This window comes from Passer montanus, unplaced genomic scaffold, assembly GCF_014805655.1.
Source record: "Passer montanus isolate IOZ18808 unplaced genomic scaffold, ASM1480565v1 scaffold50, whole genome shotgun sequence".
Taxonomy (NCBI): Eukaryota; Metazoa; Chordata; class Aves; order Passeriformes; family Passeridae; genus Passer; species Passer montanus.
Window position 1 is genome coordinate 3,372,126 of NW_024369930.1, and position 15,731 is coordinate 3,387,856.

Here is a 15,731-nt window from a genome sequence, read left to right on the forward strand (position 1 = left end):
ATGATGAATTTCCTTCTGCCATTGGCGAAGGCTTTTCACAGATCCAGAGGTATGTCCATGAATTTTTCAGGGGTTGTGGTGGGTCATTGCAGTTAGTACTGTTTGCAGGGAACTGTGGGGCTGTAAATGAGTTTACTGCTGAGTCAGACATTTTGAAATGTGTAACACAGCAATTGCACAAGTAGCCCTTATTCTAAAACTAGTATTTTTTAAAGGAACGCTGACTGAAATTCTCAACAAAATGGAACTGTGGTTATTGTTTTCAAGAAAACGTGATAGGTGACTGCTGTGGCCTTTAAAGCAGTAGGCTGTCTGTGAAGTGCTTTGTGGAAAAAGGTTTTATTAAGTCTAGCTGTGCCTCTGGGACTGGCACAGAACTGCCAGTGACCAGCTGCATTTTGTGTAGTGCTGCTGAGAACAGCGTGTCAATATTTGTATAAACAGTTTGTCCTTGTTGTTTTACTGAGGGGAAAAAAAATTGTGCAGTTTCCAACTGTGTCTAAATATGAGCCTTCCTGCATCTTGAAGAGTAATCACATTTTTGAGTAAAGCAGGAAGTGGCTTCTAATCACTGAGCAATCAGGGGAAGGACCTGTGCTCTAGTAATGTGCCTGGGGTTTGCTGAGCCATAGCTGTGGGAAATGCAGGGATACCAGGATAACTGCTCCTCTGAAGCACTACCTATGAGATCATGTGATAGCAGGAACTAACTACAAAGAATTTAAACCCCCTTATATCCACCTATAGTGTGGATATTTCTCAGATTCATTGTTGAATTTGGTTACAGAGAATGAGGGAGAAAACAGAAACAACTGAGTGCTCTGTGACTGTGTTCATTACGTATACATGAGCATGTTAAGGATAATTAAATACCTGTTGCTACTCTTGCTGCTCCATCATGAAAGCAACCCCACTGATATTCTTGTTCCTTAACAGTTACAGGCACAGAAGGATATTCCACACTGATACAGAGCAGATTTGGGAAAAATTCCCTGGAGTGAGTAGAATATTATAGAATAGCAGACTCTCATTTTTTATTTTAGAAAGGCACTGATCTGTCTTTTGTACTTTGCTTTCCTGACTTGAATTTTTTTTTTGTTTTTTGTTTTCGTTACAGGTCACAGGAATTCTTTTTTTCATTTTTTGGGGTTTTTTTTGTATACGACTGCTTTCAAAGGTTACAATGAAATGACAAAGCATAAGAACCACTACAGCCTCTGTCTCAGTCTTGAGAAAGCATCTAAAAACCCCAAAACAGTAATATATCCCCTTCTCCAAGCTTTGTTTCCCCCTGGAAAAGTTCCATATTCCCACCTTCTAAAGAGAAAACCAAATCTTTCAATGTCTTTTGAGCCATTTGGTTTGGGTCTTTAGCAGGGTATGTTGTGCAAATGACAAAAAATCAGTGAGGACAGAGAAGCTGCTGGTTATGCTGGGCAGAGGACTCTGGACAGCAAAAGGCTGAGTCAGAGGGAGTGTAAGGAGGCATCACATGCATCTCATCACATTTACAGAGGGCAGCAGCTCCACTGAGCAGCATTCTGTAAACTGAAAGGTCAACATCCCATACAGGTACCACCAAAACTGGGAAGTTTCTTTACATCTGGAATTAGGTTTGGGGGTTTGGTGTTTTGAAATGGTTTTTTTGGGGGCTTTCTTTCTTTTTTCATGAAATCATAGCATCTACATTGCTGATACAACACAGCAGAAGAAAAATTCACAGGAACAGTAATGAAAAGTCATTCATTTTAAACTGGTAACTTTAAAGGAGAAAAAAGTATAACCTTACACTCTCCAATATCTGTTACTCCTAAAGAAGGTTTCAGAACTTCAGTAAGGTGAGAATTAAAAGACTAAATACAAGAATTGTTACCTGAAACTTAAAAATTAAAATGTTCCTAAACAATGTATTCAAAAGAAGGCAGTTTAACAAGCCTGCCTGTCAATATTTACAATATCATCCAAGTTACAGAATTATTTTGAAGACAAACACAAACATACATTTTTCATTCAAAAAGCATATCGATAAGAAATTAAATTCCCACAGAAAGCATCTATGTTTTCCAGGATCTTCTCATTACTTCACTGGATTTCATGGTACAAATCTATGCAAATAAATCAGAAGTGAGCTGATAATAGGTATTAGCCTGTATTAGTTTAACTCTAGTTTCTATACAATTAGAACATCAAAGCTTGCTAGAAATTATACATATACATAATTTAAACAGAGTTCATTAATTTCTTTTGTAATTTTTATAGTGTTTGTAATACAGCAGTTCCTCAAAATAAAAAAACTGGGGCAACTGTGTTTCTCTAAAAGCCATGCATCCTCTCTCAAAAATACTTAAATACCTAAACATGAAATTATATTGCTAGCAGAAGATGTAGCCACTGCTTAGGTGAAGCAGTAGTATGAAAAATTAAGACAAGAAGAATTTGAAATTATGACTTTCATAAAGCATCTCAGGAAGTACATAAAAATATTCACTATGTCAACTAGAAAATACTAATAAGAAGGAATAGCCAGAGATGCTGTTTAGTCTATTAAAGGAAATTCCCCCAATACATTCCTCTTTAGAGAGAAATCTCTAACAGTTGTGCATAACAGGCAAAAAAAAAAATTATAAGAAGCATTCACTGATAAAAAGAATCACCACCAAGGCAACCACCAGATAATCATCTGTGAGAAATTGAAGCCCTTGACTGTGTTTACAGCCTCCAAGAATCAAGGTCAGTATGTAAAGTGTATTCAACAATTATAAAGACTTTTAAACATTTCTGAAAGTGTGGGTGGATGCCAGCCATGAAAGAATGGCTATGGACACCAGCCATGACAGTGACAGTGGCCATGACTACTAAAATCCACTGAAGTTTTAAGAGTGGGGTGGAACTGAAAAATATGTAGTGGTGTTTTATTTCAGTGACAGCATTGAACCATCAACACTGGGCATAAGTTTGTCCACCAAATAGGGCCCTTGTGACCATTCCTGGTTACCAGCTTCTGCAGTCAGAGTCATGTGCCTGTGTTCAAGAGCAAACACCAATAAGCTTTTTATCTTATCTCTGTTAATCCTTACACCCCTTTCTTCAAACATAAACAAATCTCAAACTCAGGTACTAGACCTTAAGGTCTAATAAGATAAAAACAGTAAAAAGTAAAAAAAAAAATACGGAGAAAAATGGAAAAAATTTAAAATATATATAATTTGCACAGCCAAGAAAGGAGAAAGTGTCTTGACATTTTGGGAGCCAGTTGCTAAAAACGAGGTGCAGCAGGAACAAGATCTAGGCAGGGCTTCCACAGTACAAAATGTTCCAAATGGAACAAAACAATGATTTGCTGTTTTTATAGAAATACCTGATGAGTTTCCCAAGAGGAAACTCTCAACAGATTGGACTAATACCAATAAACCTTGACATAAAGAAGGTTAAATCAGCTCAAATGGAGAGTTGTCTTGCCAGAAATATATTATACTTGAGATAAATCAATGGTAGCTTGAGAGGCTGCCCACAGCCATTTCTGTCAATGTTGTTCTGAAAAACAACACTGCCTTGTTCTTCTCTCTAACAGGCAGAGTCAGAAATCACACTTCAGCTGTACAGGATATTAACTTGTTCCTATTGATGATTGATTTGCCCATGGGAAATGTGGGCATCTGCTTAGAAAATCAGACTGAGAAAAAAAACCCCAAACATCTTCCCTGCCATGGTTTCTGATAACTGCAGCTTTACAAAGCTGTTTTATCTCTCCTGGTGAGTGGGCTGGTGTGTAGTGCTGGGGAGAGGGGGAAGAGCAGCTCCCTCCAGCACCAGGTATCAGACACCATCCTTTATTTCCCTGTCTCCTGGGAGTGAGCAGCAGCAGCAAGCCCAGCTTGACACATTTTCCCACCACCTTCCTCTTCCCTCCTTGTAGGGGGAGCTGCTCAGCCCCAGCCAACTTCTCCTCCCAGGTCTGGGAGTAGCAAAATTCAGTATTGCAAGATTTGCTCTGTCTTTGGTGCATACATTCAAAGGAGTGAATTGCTATGCCAGGTAAGGCTAGAATCTAGGAACACAGTGAGAGAACATATGAAGGAAAAATGTGACTCCAGAACAAATAAAGATTAATCCTGTGGTTTAATTTAATTTCCTATTAAATGCTTTATAGAACATACAGAAGGGAAGATGCAGCACAACATGAGATGAGGACAGTGTAATCTTATTTTCTCTGAAATCTCCCCCAGAGGATTACATTACACTTACCTGTCTAAGGGTAGCTTCTGACTTTTCGTGTAATTTCAGTTTTCTATTAGAGGACATAACTCTTTTCTTCTTTGGGAGACTACTTCACCCTAACATAAACTTTTTTTATAAATGTATTTACTATAGAAGTTTTTTTTGTATATCTGTGTCAGTACTTTTCCAAACGAGTGAAAAAATTTGGCTTGGGGATTTCTCTAGCTCCTTGCCATTCTGCACAGAGAATTTGCTTTCCCATCGCTATCTTTTTATGAACTGTGTGATTTTACTTTAACAGTATTTGTATTTCAGATCTTCATTCATATATGTTATAAAGTCCAGTAAAATTCTGATTCCCACTTTAAAAAGTACTAACAAACACCTTTTTGGGTTTTGCTTCAAATCTCACATCAAAGGCAAAAATCTCTAAGAGGCAAAATGGGGTAAGGAAAAGGGTTTGTTGGAGAAAGGGAGAGAGACAAACTTGAGCAGTTTGGGGATGGGGATGATAATGGTGGGCTGTGGCTTGAGGTGTGGTTGTATATTCACTATATTCACGTCATGTTATTCAAACATAAACCCTGGATGTCCTTAAGAGGACATGAATGGTGTATCCTGTCAAGAATTTAGTCACCTTTGTCCTCATCATTGTCCCTGAGTGGGAGGGCCCCACGCTGAGTACATCTGAGCAAACTATTAGGGAGGATGTGGAGAATCCATAACCAGAATGATGATAGAATCCCAAATTCTGCTGCTGCATTGGAGGTCTCCAGTGGAACACATGCTGCAGAGCTGGCTTCTCCTATTTTGGCTGCCCGACACACCACACCAAAATATTGGACTTGATTGTTATTCTGAGGTCCTGTGAAGTGTTGAACAAAAAAAGAATTATTTCCTCGTGTTCTTTTTATCAATACCTAGTATGAGTTTATTCTAAACTCCATGAATTCCTCAACAGCATCATCTGGCAGAGGAATACTTCTTCTGTGATTGAAGGTAGGGTTTCTAGACTGCCAGCACATTGACTCAAATTTTTAGGGTTTTTTTCCTATCTGAACACAGATAAACATCAAAACCACAGGATCAGACTAATCTTGATTCTCTGTTAACCACATATTTTTGTTGGTTACTTGAACGTTCAAATCATTTGAATGGGTATGAGCAATGGTCCAGCAGAAATGGGATGGGACTGCTGTGATCTGAGTAACTGAGATAAACAGAAGATGGCCAGCATTCTCTGTTATCCATGCATGGACACTGTAATCTAAAACTCTTATCTTTCCTTTTGCTTCTTCTTCTTAAGGGAAACTCACATAACTGGGGCTGCTGAGGGAGTCACAGCCTGCAGAGGGTGGACTGACTCATTCTCTATCTTATTTCCTTTTTACACTGCTCTTCAGCTCCATATTATCTGGATGCTCATAAGCCTCACGTCCCCCATTTCAGAGCCAGTACCAGTACAGGGATTCAGGAAGCCTCCTGTCCTCTCCTGCTTTATCTTTGGATCCCTCCACTTCCTGGTGTAACGCCATGAAATTAAGGGAGAGAAGCTGAGGAAAGGAGAAAAGGAAGCAATGTATACAAAATTAGAACAAAGCACTGTGTGCATTTCTACTGCATCTAAGCAGTGAGGAAACAATGCAGCAAAAGGTTCTGGATGGTGGAAGCAGCATGCAAGGCTGAATAGGAAATATGTACAGAGATATACTTTATAAACACTGCCAGTGGAATTACTGAAAGCTTTTCTAGAAGGAAGGCATGCATTTATGCTTATAAATGTCTTGCTGATCAGTTAGTTTCCATCAGTGTAAGGGATCAGCTCCTACATTTCCTGAGTTATTAGGGACCCTGGCATACATCACTAACCATGCTTTTATGCCTGGTGATGCCATAGCACTTAAAGTGGTTATTGAGCCTTTTTTTGTGTAGAGCTGAGCAGCAATGCAGCACAAGCCAGCCCATAACTGGAAAATCTAGTTCTGGACTGTTATTATAATTTTTGACTGGCTAACACATGACATAGGACTTCCCTGAAATCTTGTTTGAGCAGCTCCACTCTTGCAAAACTCCCTCTGCAGGATCTTTGTAATTATCAATCAGTGAAACAATAAGAGATGGAGAGGAAGGAAGAGCAGGAACAATAAAATGGGCACATCTCCCTACATATGAGGAGGTTTCAGCCCAAGACCTGTGTTTTCTGTTGCCATCCAAGCAATGTTCTAGTTTTTATTAAATACAAAAGAAGGAAACAGGTAGTAGTTAAAGTAGCTCAAAGTAGTTAAACAATTTCCTTACTTTAATAGCTCTTTCCAAGTCTTGAATACATGCTTAAAAAACCAAAATATTCTAGGAATTTCTGAAGTAAAGATCCATTCATATCTCCTAAGGTAATAAGGCTCACACAAATTTATGTGCTCCTATTTCGAAAAAAAAACAGGATAAATATCAGATCACCTACTTTGGTGCCAGTGAGAAACCTGAAGAACAATTAGGAATTTTGGGATGAATTAGGAGAATCCCAGTATTAACTATCCAGCATGATTTAACCCTGAATGTGATCAGGTTCAGATTTATATTTTATGCCATAAAGTCTTTCAAATAATCTTGATCAGAGCAGCCATGGATATTTCCACCTGATTCTCATCCTCAATCAGACTTTAAAAGGTGAGTTTAACTCCCTAAAGAGAGGGGAGAACATCCTTATTCTGGTTTTGCCAGTTGTCAAGTACAAGATATTAAGCAAAAATATGTACATTCTTGAGTGCCTGTCCACTACAGAAAAGTGAACCAGTAGCCTACAGAGCCATCTTACCTTATGATCTCCTTCTTACCATTCTCTGTTGGTGCTCTAAGCAAAACTTCACACTCGACACCTCTTTGGAGAGCTCAGGCACTCTCTGGGGGTGACAGTCCCACTCATTGCACCAGGAACCTTGCTGCCCAGCTTGAGCACTCTGACTCACCTCACAGGTCCAGAGCAGCCCTACTACATGTTGGGGTGGCTGATCCAGATGGTCAGAATAATTTTGAATGGTCATTTTGAATTTGGGTGAAATCAGCAGCTGCGTACTGAGGTGACATGGAACTCCTCAGTTAATCTGGACTCATTTCATACATAGCTTTTTCTTTTTTATCTCTTTTTTTAATGCTGTTTTGCTTATTCTGGACTCCCCTTTGAGTCCTGGATCCTGTCAAAAGCAATGAATGACCATGTATTTGGAGGCTCTAGAAAAAAATCTTCAGCCTAAACAAAGTTTCCTAAATCCTTGTAATTTTCTTTAAAGTAAGTAGACGTATGTTCTTATCTGGGCTACATTAGGGCATATGGCACAATATTTCAGTGTGTCATTCAGGAAGGAAACAGAAACATGCGAGTCTTTGTAGATAGCCAAAAAGACTATTTGAGGAAGAAGAAGTCACTGAGCTAGCTAAATATTGTAAAGGCACACTAGGATTCACATGAATTAGAAGATAAATGAAATGTAATCATACATAGGACTTCAAAAGCTTCACAAGTTGCATTGTATATCTCTGTATTAAATATGCTGGATTTAGTTTCCCATAATGGTGTCTGATACATGACTATTATGATTATGATTTCCATAGCCTTCATATATAATCGCTTACAGTGCTAAACTACCACTACAGGTAGAAGGTTTTCATAAGATTGAGTAGAAACCTCCCCTGTCTTAAATTATGACCTTTTTTTTTCCTGACCTGATAATTTGATTTCCATTGTCTTCAAAATACATTTTTTGTATTTTTCAACTATTATGAGCACTTTCACACTTCTCTGTTAGTTTATCTCCCAAACTTTAAAAAAACAGTTTTGTTAATTTTTTAATTTTCATTATATTTGCATAAGCTCATTTTGTTCTAATGCTTAATGCAACTTGTCTTTCGTTTGTTACTTAAACACCATAACCTCCTTGCATATTCTTAATCAATTAAAAATGAAAAAATACATCTAAGCTGTCAAAACTATTACAAAAAAATTATGGTCATACTTTCAGATTGCATATATTACACTAGATAAATACTTTTAAAAAAAATCTATGTATTTCTTGCAAAAATTAGCTCATAACAGACGTCCATTGCCCATTACATTCAGCTGGTGTTTATTTACAAAGTGGTAATGTGCATGTACACAACATTTTTATCTAGAATGCACTTGACATTTTCAACCAAAAAGTGTGTAACAAGGAGAAAAGACTTTTGCCTCCATTATGAGATTCTGCACTTGGCTCTAAGAGGCTTCTCTAAGAATATGATGAAACTGAGCACCTTCCCTTGTACTATGAAACTGCTTGTATTTCAGCCATATAATGTTGTTTTTGGGAAGAGCTCTCCTTGACAATGTTGACTTGGATATTATCAGCTATAATTCCTTTCAGGTGTGGCTGTTATGCCAGATCTGTGACTCTAACACAGGCATCATATTCAGAAGATATCTGTGTATGCACTTTCTTCTTGCCCTTAGTATATATGAAGAAATGAGGCTTTCAATGTTTTCCTCCTCCTAAAGCCTTGTCTGTTTTTTTCCTATATGATTTCCATGTATACCCACACAGACTCAAAGCAATTCAGAACTCAGCCTGTAGTTAAGCAGAGATTTTTCTATAGTGTATCATAATTCAGTGTAGTCAGATACATGGTAACCTTTTTTTTCTTCTTGTGCAATTCATTTATATTTCTTTTTCTGCTAGAGAAAACTCTTCTGCTTTATTTCTGTTGACCTGGTTTTATGGTTTTGGGTTTATTCTGTTTCTTTTTCATTCTGAAAGATGTGAGTTCTGAACAAATGTTTATTATTTTGACTGCAAGAAAAAGAAGTGAGTAGAATATATCCCAGAGATGGATTCAATTCCTGGTTACAAATTAGATATAACATCTGACATAAAACTGTCCTTGTAAAAGTGACATCTACATGAATGGTTAAACTACACAATTAATCTGGTAATGGGAAATTAAATGTGTTATCTTGCATGAAAAATAGGGGAAAAAAACCCAACACATATCCTACACATAAAGAATCTCTTGTAAACCCAAGGTTGAATGGATGAATGTAGCTGTCAACACAGGGACATTCCCTGTCTCCCATTGCCCTTGATCACCATTTCAGTTTGTGTTCATAGATACACCACTGGACTATTTTAGCAAAATAACTGATTTTATCAATAAAATTACTACATCTTTTCACTTCTATTACAACATGTCAGAAATAATCACTGGCTTTGGCCATTGTACAATGTTTTCTCAATTTTCCAATTTTTTTTTTTTTGGAGTACTCATGAATTTCATGTGGACCTTTTGCCCAGCAGGTCTTAGAGTTTGTCAGGATGTCTCTGGTGTGGCTGCCACCATCCACTGCAGGCAGCCTCCAGTAACCTCTGCCAGGCAGCTGCCAGCAACAAGTCAGACGTGTTCATGCACTGAAGTCTGGAAAAGCTCCTAATTTCAAGATCTTTACACATTGTTTTCCTAAAATGGGAAGCTGACCTTTGTCTCTTAGAGTCCTTCTGGACATTGCTGACATTGTCAGTTGTCCAACAACTTTGAGAAAATCAGTTCATCCACAACTTCTGCACCAGCTCCTTGCATGGCAGAAGGATACTATTAGAAGTCTCCCTGGAGAGCTGCTGAATTTAGAACAGTGAAAAAAACCCAGAGGGATCTGAAGCAAAAGATTTTCCTCTGGTGAGAAACATGCTCAGAAGAACTTTTGTGACAATATAAGCGAGACAAAGAGGTTTTAGTATCCTTGCTAAAGGTTTTTGGCAGCAAAAGATGAGACCTCCGCACTGCACACTTCAAGTATGAGAAGAAACTGCACTGTGGAAGTGTCTATTATTTTTTATTGCCAATAAAAATGACTGAAGGTGGCTTGTCCAGATGTAGGCTTGCACACTGTAAGGCATCTGCAGACAGTTGCAACTCATGTGAAAATGTACATTTAAAGATTGTAACAGCAGTGACAGAAAAAAATTATTAACCAGTCATGATTTTAGTTAGATATAAAGAGTATACATAAAATAAAATTGAACAATAAATTGTTACATATATACAAAACCTGCAAAACCATACAGTTCAAGATTGTAACAGCAGTGACAGAAAAAGAATTATTAACCAGTCATGATTTTAATTAGATATAAAGAGTATACATAATATAAAAGTGAACAATAAATTGTTACATATATACAAAACCTGCAAAACCTCTCAGTTTATCAGTAAGTTACACATTGACATGGAAATTGGTATGTTACTCCCTGGACTACTGTATAAGCACATAACAGCATGTTATGGATAAAGGGGTAGGGTGAAAGAAAAGAAAGAAAGGAAGGATGAATTAAAGAAAGAAAGAGAAGGAGAGAGAGAGAATTTACATACTGTTATTGAGTAATTTATGTCAATCTCATATATGTGTGTATTTGCCATATAAGGGGTGTGAATTTTATTGTGTTCACCAAGAACTAATACAATAATTTGTTTATTATTGTTTGTCAACAAGTACACATGTGGTAGAGAATTTTGAGATTTGTTTGACAGGATAATGTGTGCACAATATTTTTGTTCAAAACCATGTAATTAGAAAAACTTATAACACATTTTTCATTATTGAAGTGAATGAGTAAGCACATATGGAATTCAAATTTATATACACCTTTTCAGCCTGAGGCTATTTTCTCTTGTTCTGACACTTTTTACCAGGGAGAAGAGACTGAACTCCTGTTTACAGCTTCCTTTCAGGCAGTAGTAGAGAGTGATAATCTCCGCCCTGAGCCTCCTTTCCTCCAGAGCAATCACCCCCAGCTCCATCAGCTGCTCCTCAGCAGACTTGTGCCCCAGACCCTTCCCCAGCTCCCTTACCCTTCTTTGGTGAGATGATTTCACAATTTACCCTTACTGTGTAGGAGCTTATTTCCCAAGATAATGATACAGGGAGGATGCTGATCAGAGCCTTGAGCAAAAAATGCAGGTTCTGGATACAGACTACAGGCAGGCCAATAGTTTCAGCAGATTAGCAGGGAGCACATCATTGCCTGTTCCCCTCTGAGCACAGGACTTTCCAGCTGTTAACCTTGAGGATTCTCCACATGACAGAGAAGAACAACAAACTGGAGGGAAAAATAGAAAAATAGGAAAATAGGTTGCTCTACTTTTCACTTGGTAGTACTTAGAGTTTCAGCAGGAGTGGAAAAAAGCTGCCAGATGTCCACAGAACATTGAAGGAACACTTTACTGAATAAGTTTTTTGCTCCGGACACACATGAGTGTTGTCTTCCATGCACATGGATTGGGATAGATGGTACAGTAAAATAAGGAGGATGATGCATCTGAACAGAAGCGTCATGTCAGCTCTTGAGGGTGTGACTCACACCTATAGGAACTGAGAACAATTATCACAGTCCAGCTCAAGTCTATTAATAAACTGCCACTCTTCAAACCAAACAGGTTGCAAGCAATCTGCCTTTAGCTGTGCCAGTTTTGTCTGGCCAAGTGTTGAAACTGTTCAGGGAATGTCATGAACACATCAAATTCTTTATTGAGGCTGTCCTAAGACATACAAGCATAGAGAATTCAGTTCCAGGAAAATTGTCAGGCATTCTTGCATTTACTAATATAGCTGATGCCTATAAGTTCAACATATAACTGAGGGCAGGGGGCAAATTTTGAGTAAGGAGACGTTTCTTTCTGTCACATGCCACCACATAATCCATGAGAGCAGGTCACGTGGAAAAGCAGCATGCACTGCTGAACCTTACATGTCTGTAAGGAATGGTTTAACTGCAAATTGGGAATCTGAACAGAGTATGGGATTGAATTCATACATATGAGAAGTTTGATCACAAACACAGGAGTCCAGCCCTGCGGAATCTCTGCTTTAGAGAGATTTAAAAACTGAGCAGGTAGAAATGAAATATAAGACCCAAGCAGGGCAGCACACTGAAGCATGAGTCCTGCTAAGCCAGCAGGACTGTGGCAGGTATGTGAGCTGGAATCACACAGGGAACTGCCTGGCATCCGACCAGCAACTCAACCCAGAGGTGACTTTTCATCAGGATGACTCTGGAGCAGCAGAGGGCACGCAGATAAATAGCCTGACAGAGTTGTGTGAGATATCAGTAACACAGCTTGCCAGCCTGCACAGCACGTTAAAATAAGACACAGGCACTGCAATGACTTCTGAGAAATGTCACCCTGCATCTCATGAAAGTGCTACCACAACAGATTTAATAATAAATACAAAAACACAACATCCATTGCCAGAACAAACAAAACATTACAGACATTGAACAATACAACACGGGGTAACTCAAGTTATCCTAGAGTGTCTTAAACACCTGCAGCCTGACCTTGCAGAATCTCTAATGAGAAAATTACTCAAACAAGCAAATATGAAAACAGACATTGCACAAAGAAGTGGCAGAGTCTGCTCTGCACTTCAGTTACAGGAAGACTCAGATTAAACCAATTTTGAGACATGAAAGATGCTAAAAGGGGAAGAAATTAAAGAGACGTTTTCACAAAACATCTGTAGCTGCTAAGAAAAAAAGATCTCAAAAGACTAGAAAGTAAGTCCGCTTAAATGTGTAACTTTGAGAATAAAACAGGAGGGATATTTAATTCAGGAAAATATTGTCTGATTTTGAGAAGCAAAAAACTTAATCCCTGAAGGCATAGAATAATCTGCTGTCTGAAGGTATGGTGGAATTCCCTGTCTCAACATGTCATTTTATAATCACCCAATTATATTTCTTTTTACCCTTTGTTGAAGGCATAGACCCACTCCTGTCAGTGACTTAAGGAACAGCACTTAGACATTACTGGCATTCACAAAATGTCTGCCTAGTCTTGTAGGTTCTTCCCTTTCCTTTGTACCTAATCCTGACCTCAATTCTTACGTGAGCTGATGTTTCAGAGGTTTACATTTTCCCCATCAACTTATTGAATGTCAGAGGAGTTCTTAACATACGTGCTTAGGATCTCCCTTCCCAAATACCCAGGGAGCTTGATCTGTGCTCAATCCATTCAGGAGAGTAATAAAAACATTTTGTTTTTGTTTTTCCTTCCCTATCTAAGAATGGAACATTTTGGGGTGGAGGTCAGCCTAGCTCAGGAAGAAATGCTCAGCTGTTTAAAATTTCTGTAAGGGGAGTGGGAGCTGAAAAGAATGAGATAATTTCCCTTTTCTCTGGAATTCTTCCCAGGACAATGCATATTTTTCTAGGGAAAGTGTCAGCTAGAGTTGTCTAATTAGAACACTGCTTCATAATTACAATGGAAGAATACTAAAACATCGTTTTTAAGCCTTAAAATTCCCAAAAAGTTAAAATTCCCAATATTACCTCCATATGCTGCATGGTTTGGGATGAAGTTTATCATGCCACCATCTCACAGTATTTCAGGATACTATCAAGACAGAAAGCACTTTAGGTCTTTAGTTAAAGACCTTTAAAAAGTTAGGGAGATCTGACCAATTGGAGAAAGACAGTGTAAGGAGTATATCAGAGGCTAAAATGGTTACAAACCACAAAGATAAAAAGAGACAACTTTGTTTCTCTGAATGAATAACTTTACTTCCTTTACTGAGCAAGATAGAATAGTTTTCCCAGAATTATTTCAATATTATGGAATCCTAGGAAATCTCTCTGTTTTGCTTTACCACATTTAGATGTCAGGCTCCATCCTTTTAAGTATTTGAGTTTAGCATAGTGTCACAGGGAAATGAATATTTTAAAAATGTAACAATTTTAAAAATGTGTTTAAAAAATCCTCTCTAAATACCTCTCAAAATAAGGATCTTATTTAGTTATTATGTCCTGGAGTGTGAATGAAAGAACAAATATCATGTAGCAGATGTCAGCCAGCTTCCATAAGTTTGTAATATAAGAATCCATTCAGAAAAAAAAACCAGTTCTCTTCAGATGGAGTGCATTAGTTCAGCAGCAGAACAAGTTCTTCTACATTAATTTCTATAGGTATTTTTGCAATATGGCAACAGCTCTTATGGAAACTTTGTGGACACCCTCCATACAGAATAGTTCAATTCAGCTGACATCCTGGAAGTCACTCCAAACTGTGAAACTACACACTTACCTCCTTTTCATCATTCAGAAATCAGATTTTTTCCAGCCACTACACAGCAGTGTCAGTGCAGAGCTGCATGCATTCTGATGAGGGCACCACAATCACAAGTTTTCCTAGCTGCAAAAAATCTGCCAAATAAATGAGAAGGGATGCTAATCTGCTGGGAAAAAATGTCTTTATTTTTCCCATCATTTGTGTTGCATGTTTGTTTGACACTAAGAGAAAAGGTTAAAATATTTGTTATTTAAAGGTTTCTACAAGTTGAATCAGAATTGTGTTTGCTTTTACTCTTCATTTATTTCTGGCTATCAAGGAACAATGGGACTTGATGAGTCAATATATAGCTCTAGTGGGAATTGGAATTGTTCAGAGTGAGATGTTGACAAAATATTTCCCCATTGTTTTAAGCTTTTTTTTTTTAATGTATTGTGTTGACTGTTCACCATGTACTAGAAACCTAATCCTTTCTTCAGAGACAGCAGGCATCACGCATCTTCCCATTAAGAGTCCTTTTTACTTTTCCTTTTTTCTCCCCCTGCAAAAAATACCAGGTGCACCTCTTACAGGAGTCAGCAGGAGAGAGTCTTGGACAAACCAGTGGGAAATACATGAGTTCAAAGACCTCAAACCATTTTATAATGCACTAACTCCTGACTGCTCTTTTCCATTTTCTTGTGTGAATCAGCAATAAGCCACAGAAAAAATAAACTTACCATAGCAGAGAGATAATTTGTTAATCTTTGTAGAAAGATCAGAGCCTGAAATATTTGCTGTTCTTATGTTGGAAGTCAGGGGACATTGCCAAGCTCAGTGCACCTCTGTCAAACACATCCCAGGTATCTCTAAGCACAGACTGGAATAGGAGTGTTGGTTCAAGAGACACCGAAGGGTTTGGGCTTTTATAGCTTTGCACTGGATGTTGCCTTTTTTTTTTTTTTTTTTTTTCCACTGGTCAGCCAAATACATATATCAAGTTTCAGACTGTTTGGAATGACCAGTTCTTAATCTGAACACAGCAGCTCAGCCACACATCTGCTGTCAAAAATTGGCATAGGTTTCCTGATACCACAGAAAATGTTTCAGCTGAAGTACTGGCAAACATTTTAGAACTCCGTGGGTCTTACCTGACCAATACTCAGCCAGTGAGTCCCCCCTAGTGCTCAGTAATCTTTTCTCACACAATGTCACATTCCATTGAATCAGCATGAGCTGCAATTACAGAAGGAAGGATAATGAGTGTACTGAAGCCAGAACAGCTCACCTGTGCCATAGTGGGACTAAGATTTTCACAAAAAGGGAAAAGTATTGCTGTTTATGGATGGAAAATTAAGGAACTCTTTATTGTTTTTAAAGTATTTTCTTTGATCTGTAATATTGTTTCTATCCTTCCTTTTTTTCACCTCTGTAAGCAGTAAAAATGA

At 38.0% G+C, this 15,731-nt stretch overlaps 1 long non-coding RNA gene across 3 annotated transcripts; it reads right to left on the reverse strand.

The window, feature by feature from the left end:
• Positions 1 to 1,012: 1,012 nt before the first annotated feature.
• Positions 1,013 to 15,163, reverse strand: LOC120509304. Of its 3 annotated transcripts, XR_005629227.1 has the most exons (4): positions 15,024 to 15,163; positions 14,320 to 14,438; positions 10,426 to 11,336; positions 8,198 to 10,291 (listed from the first exon to the last, which is right to left on the reverse strand). It is a non-coding gene; the product is annotated as an uncharacterized LOC120509304 (long non-coding RNA). The 3 variants fall into 3 exon arrangements; XR_005629228.1 differs by lacking the exons at positions 8,198 to 10,291; positions 10,426 to 11,336 and adding an exon at positions 1,013 to 5,083; XR_005629226.1 differs by lacking the exon at positions 8,198 to 10,291 and having other exon boundaries at positions 10,316 to 11,336.
• Between the last annotated feature and the right edge of the window lie 568 nt (positions 15,164 to 15,731).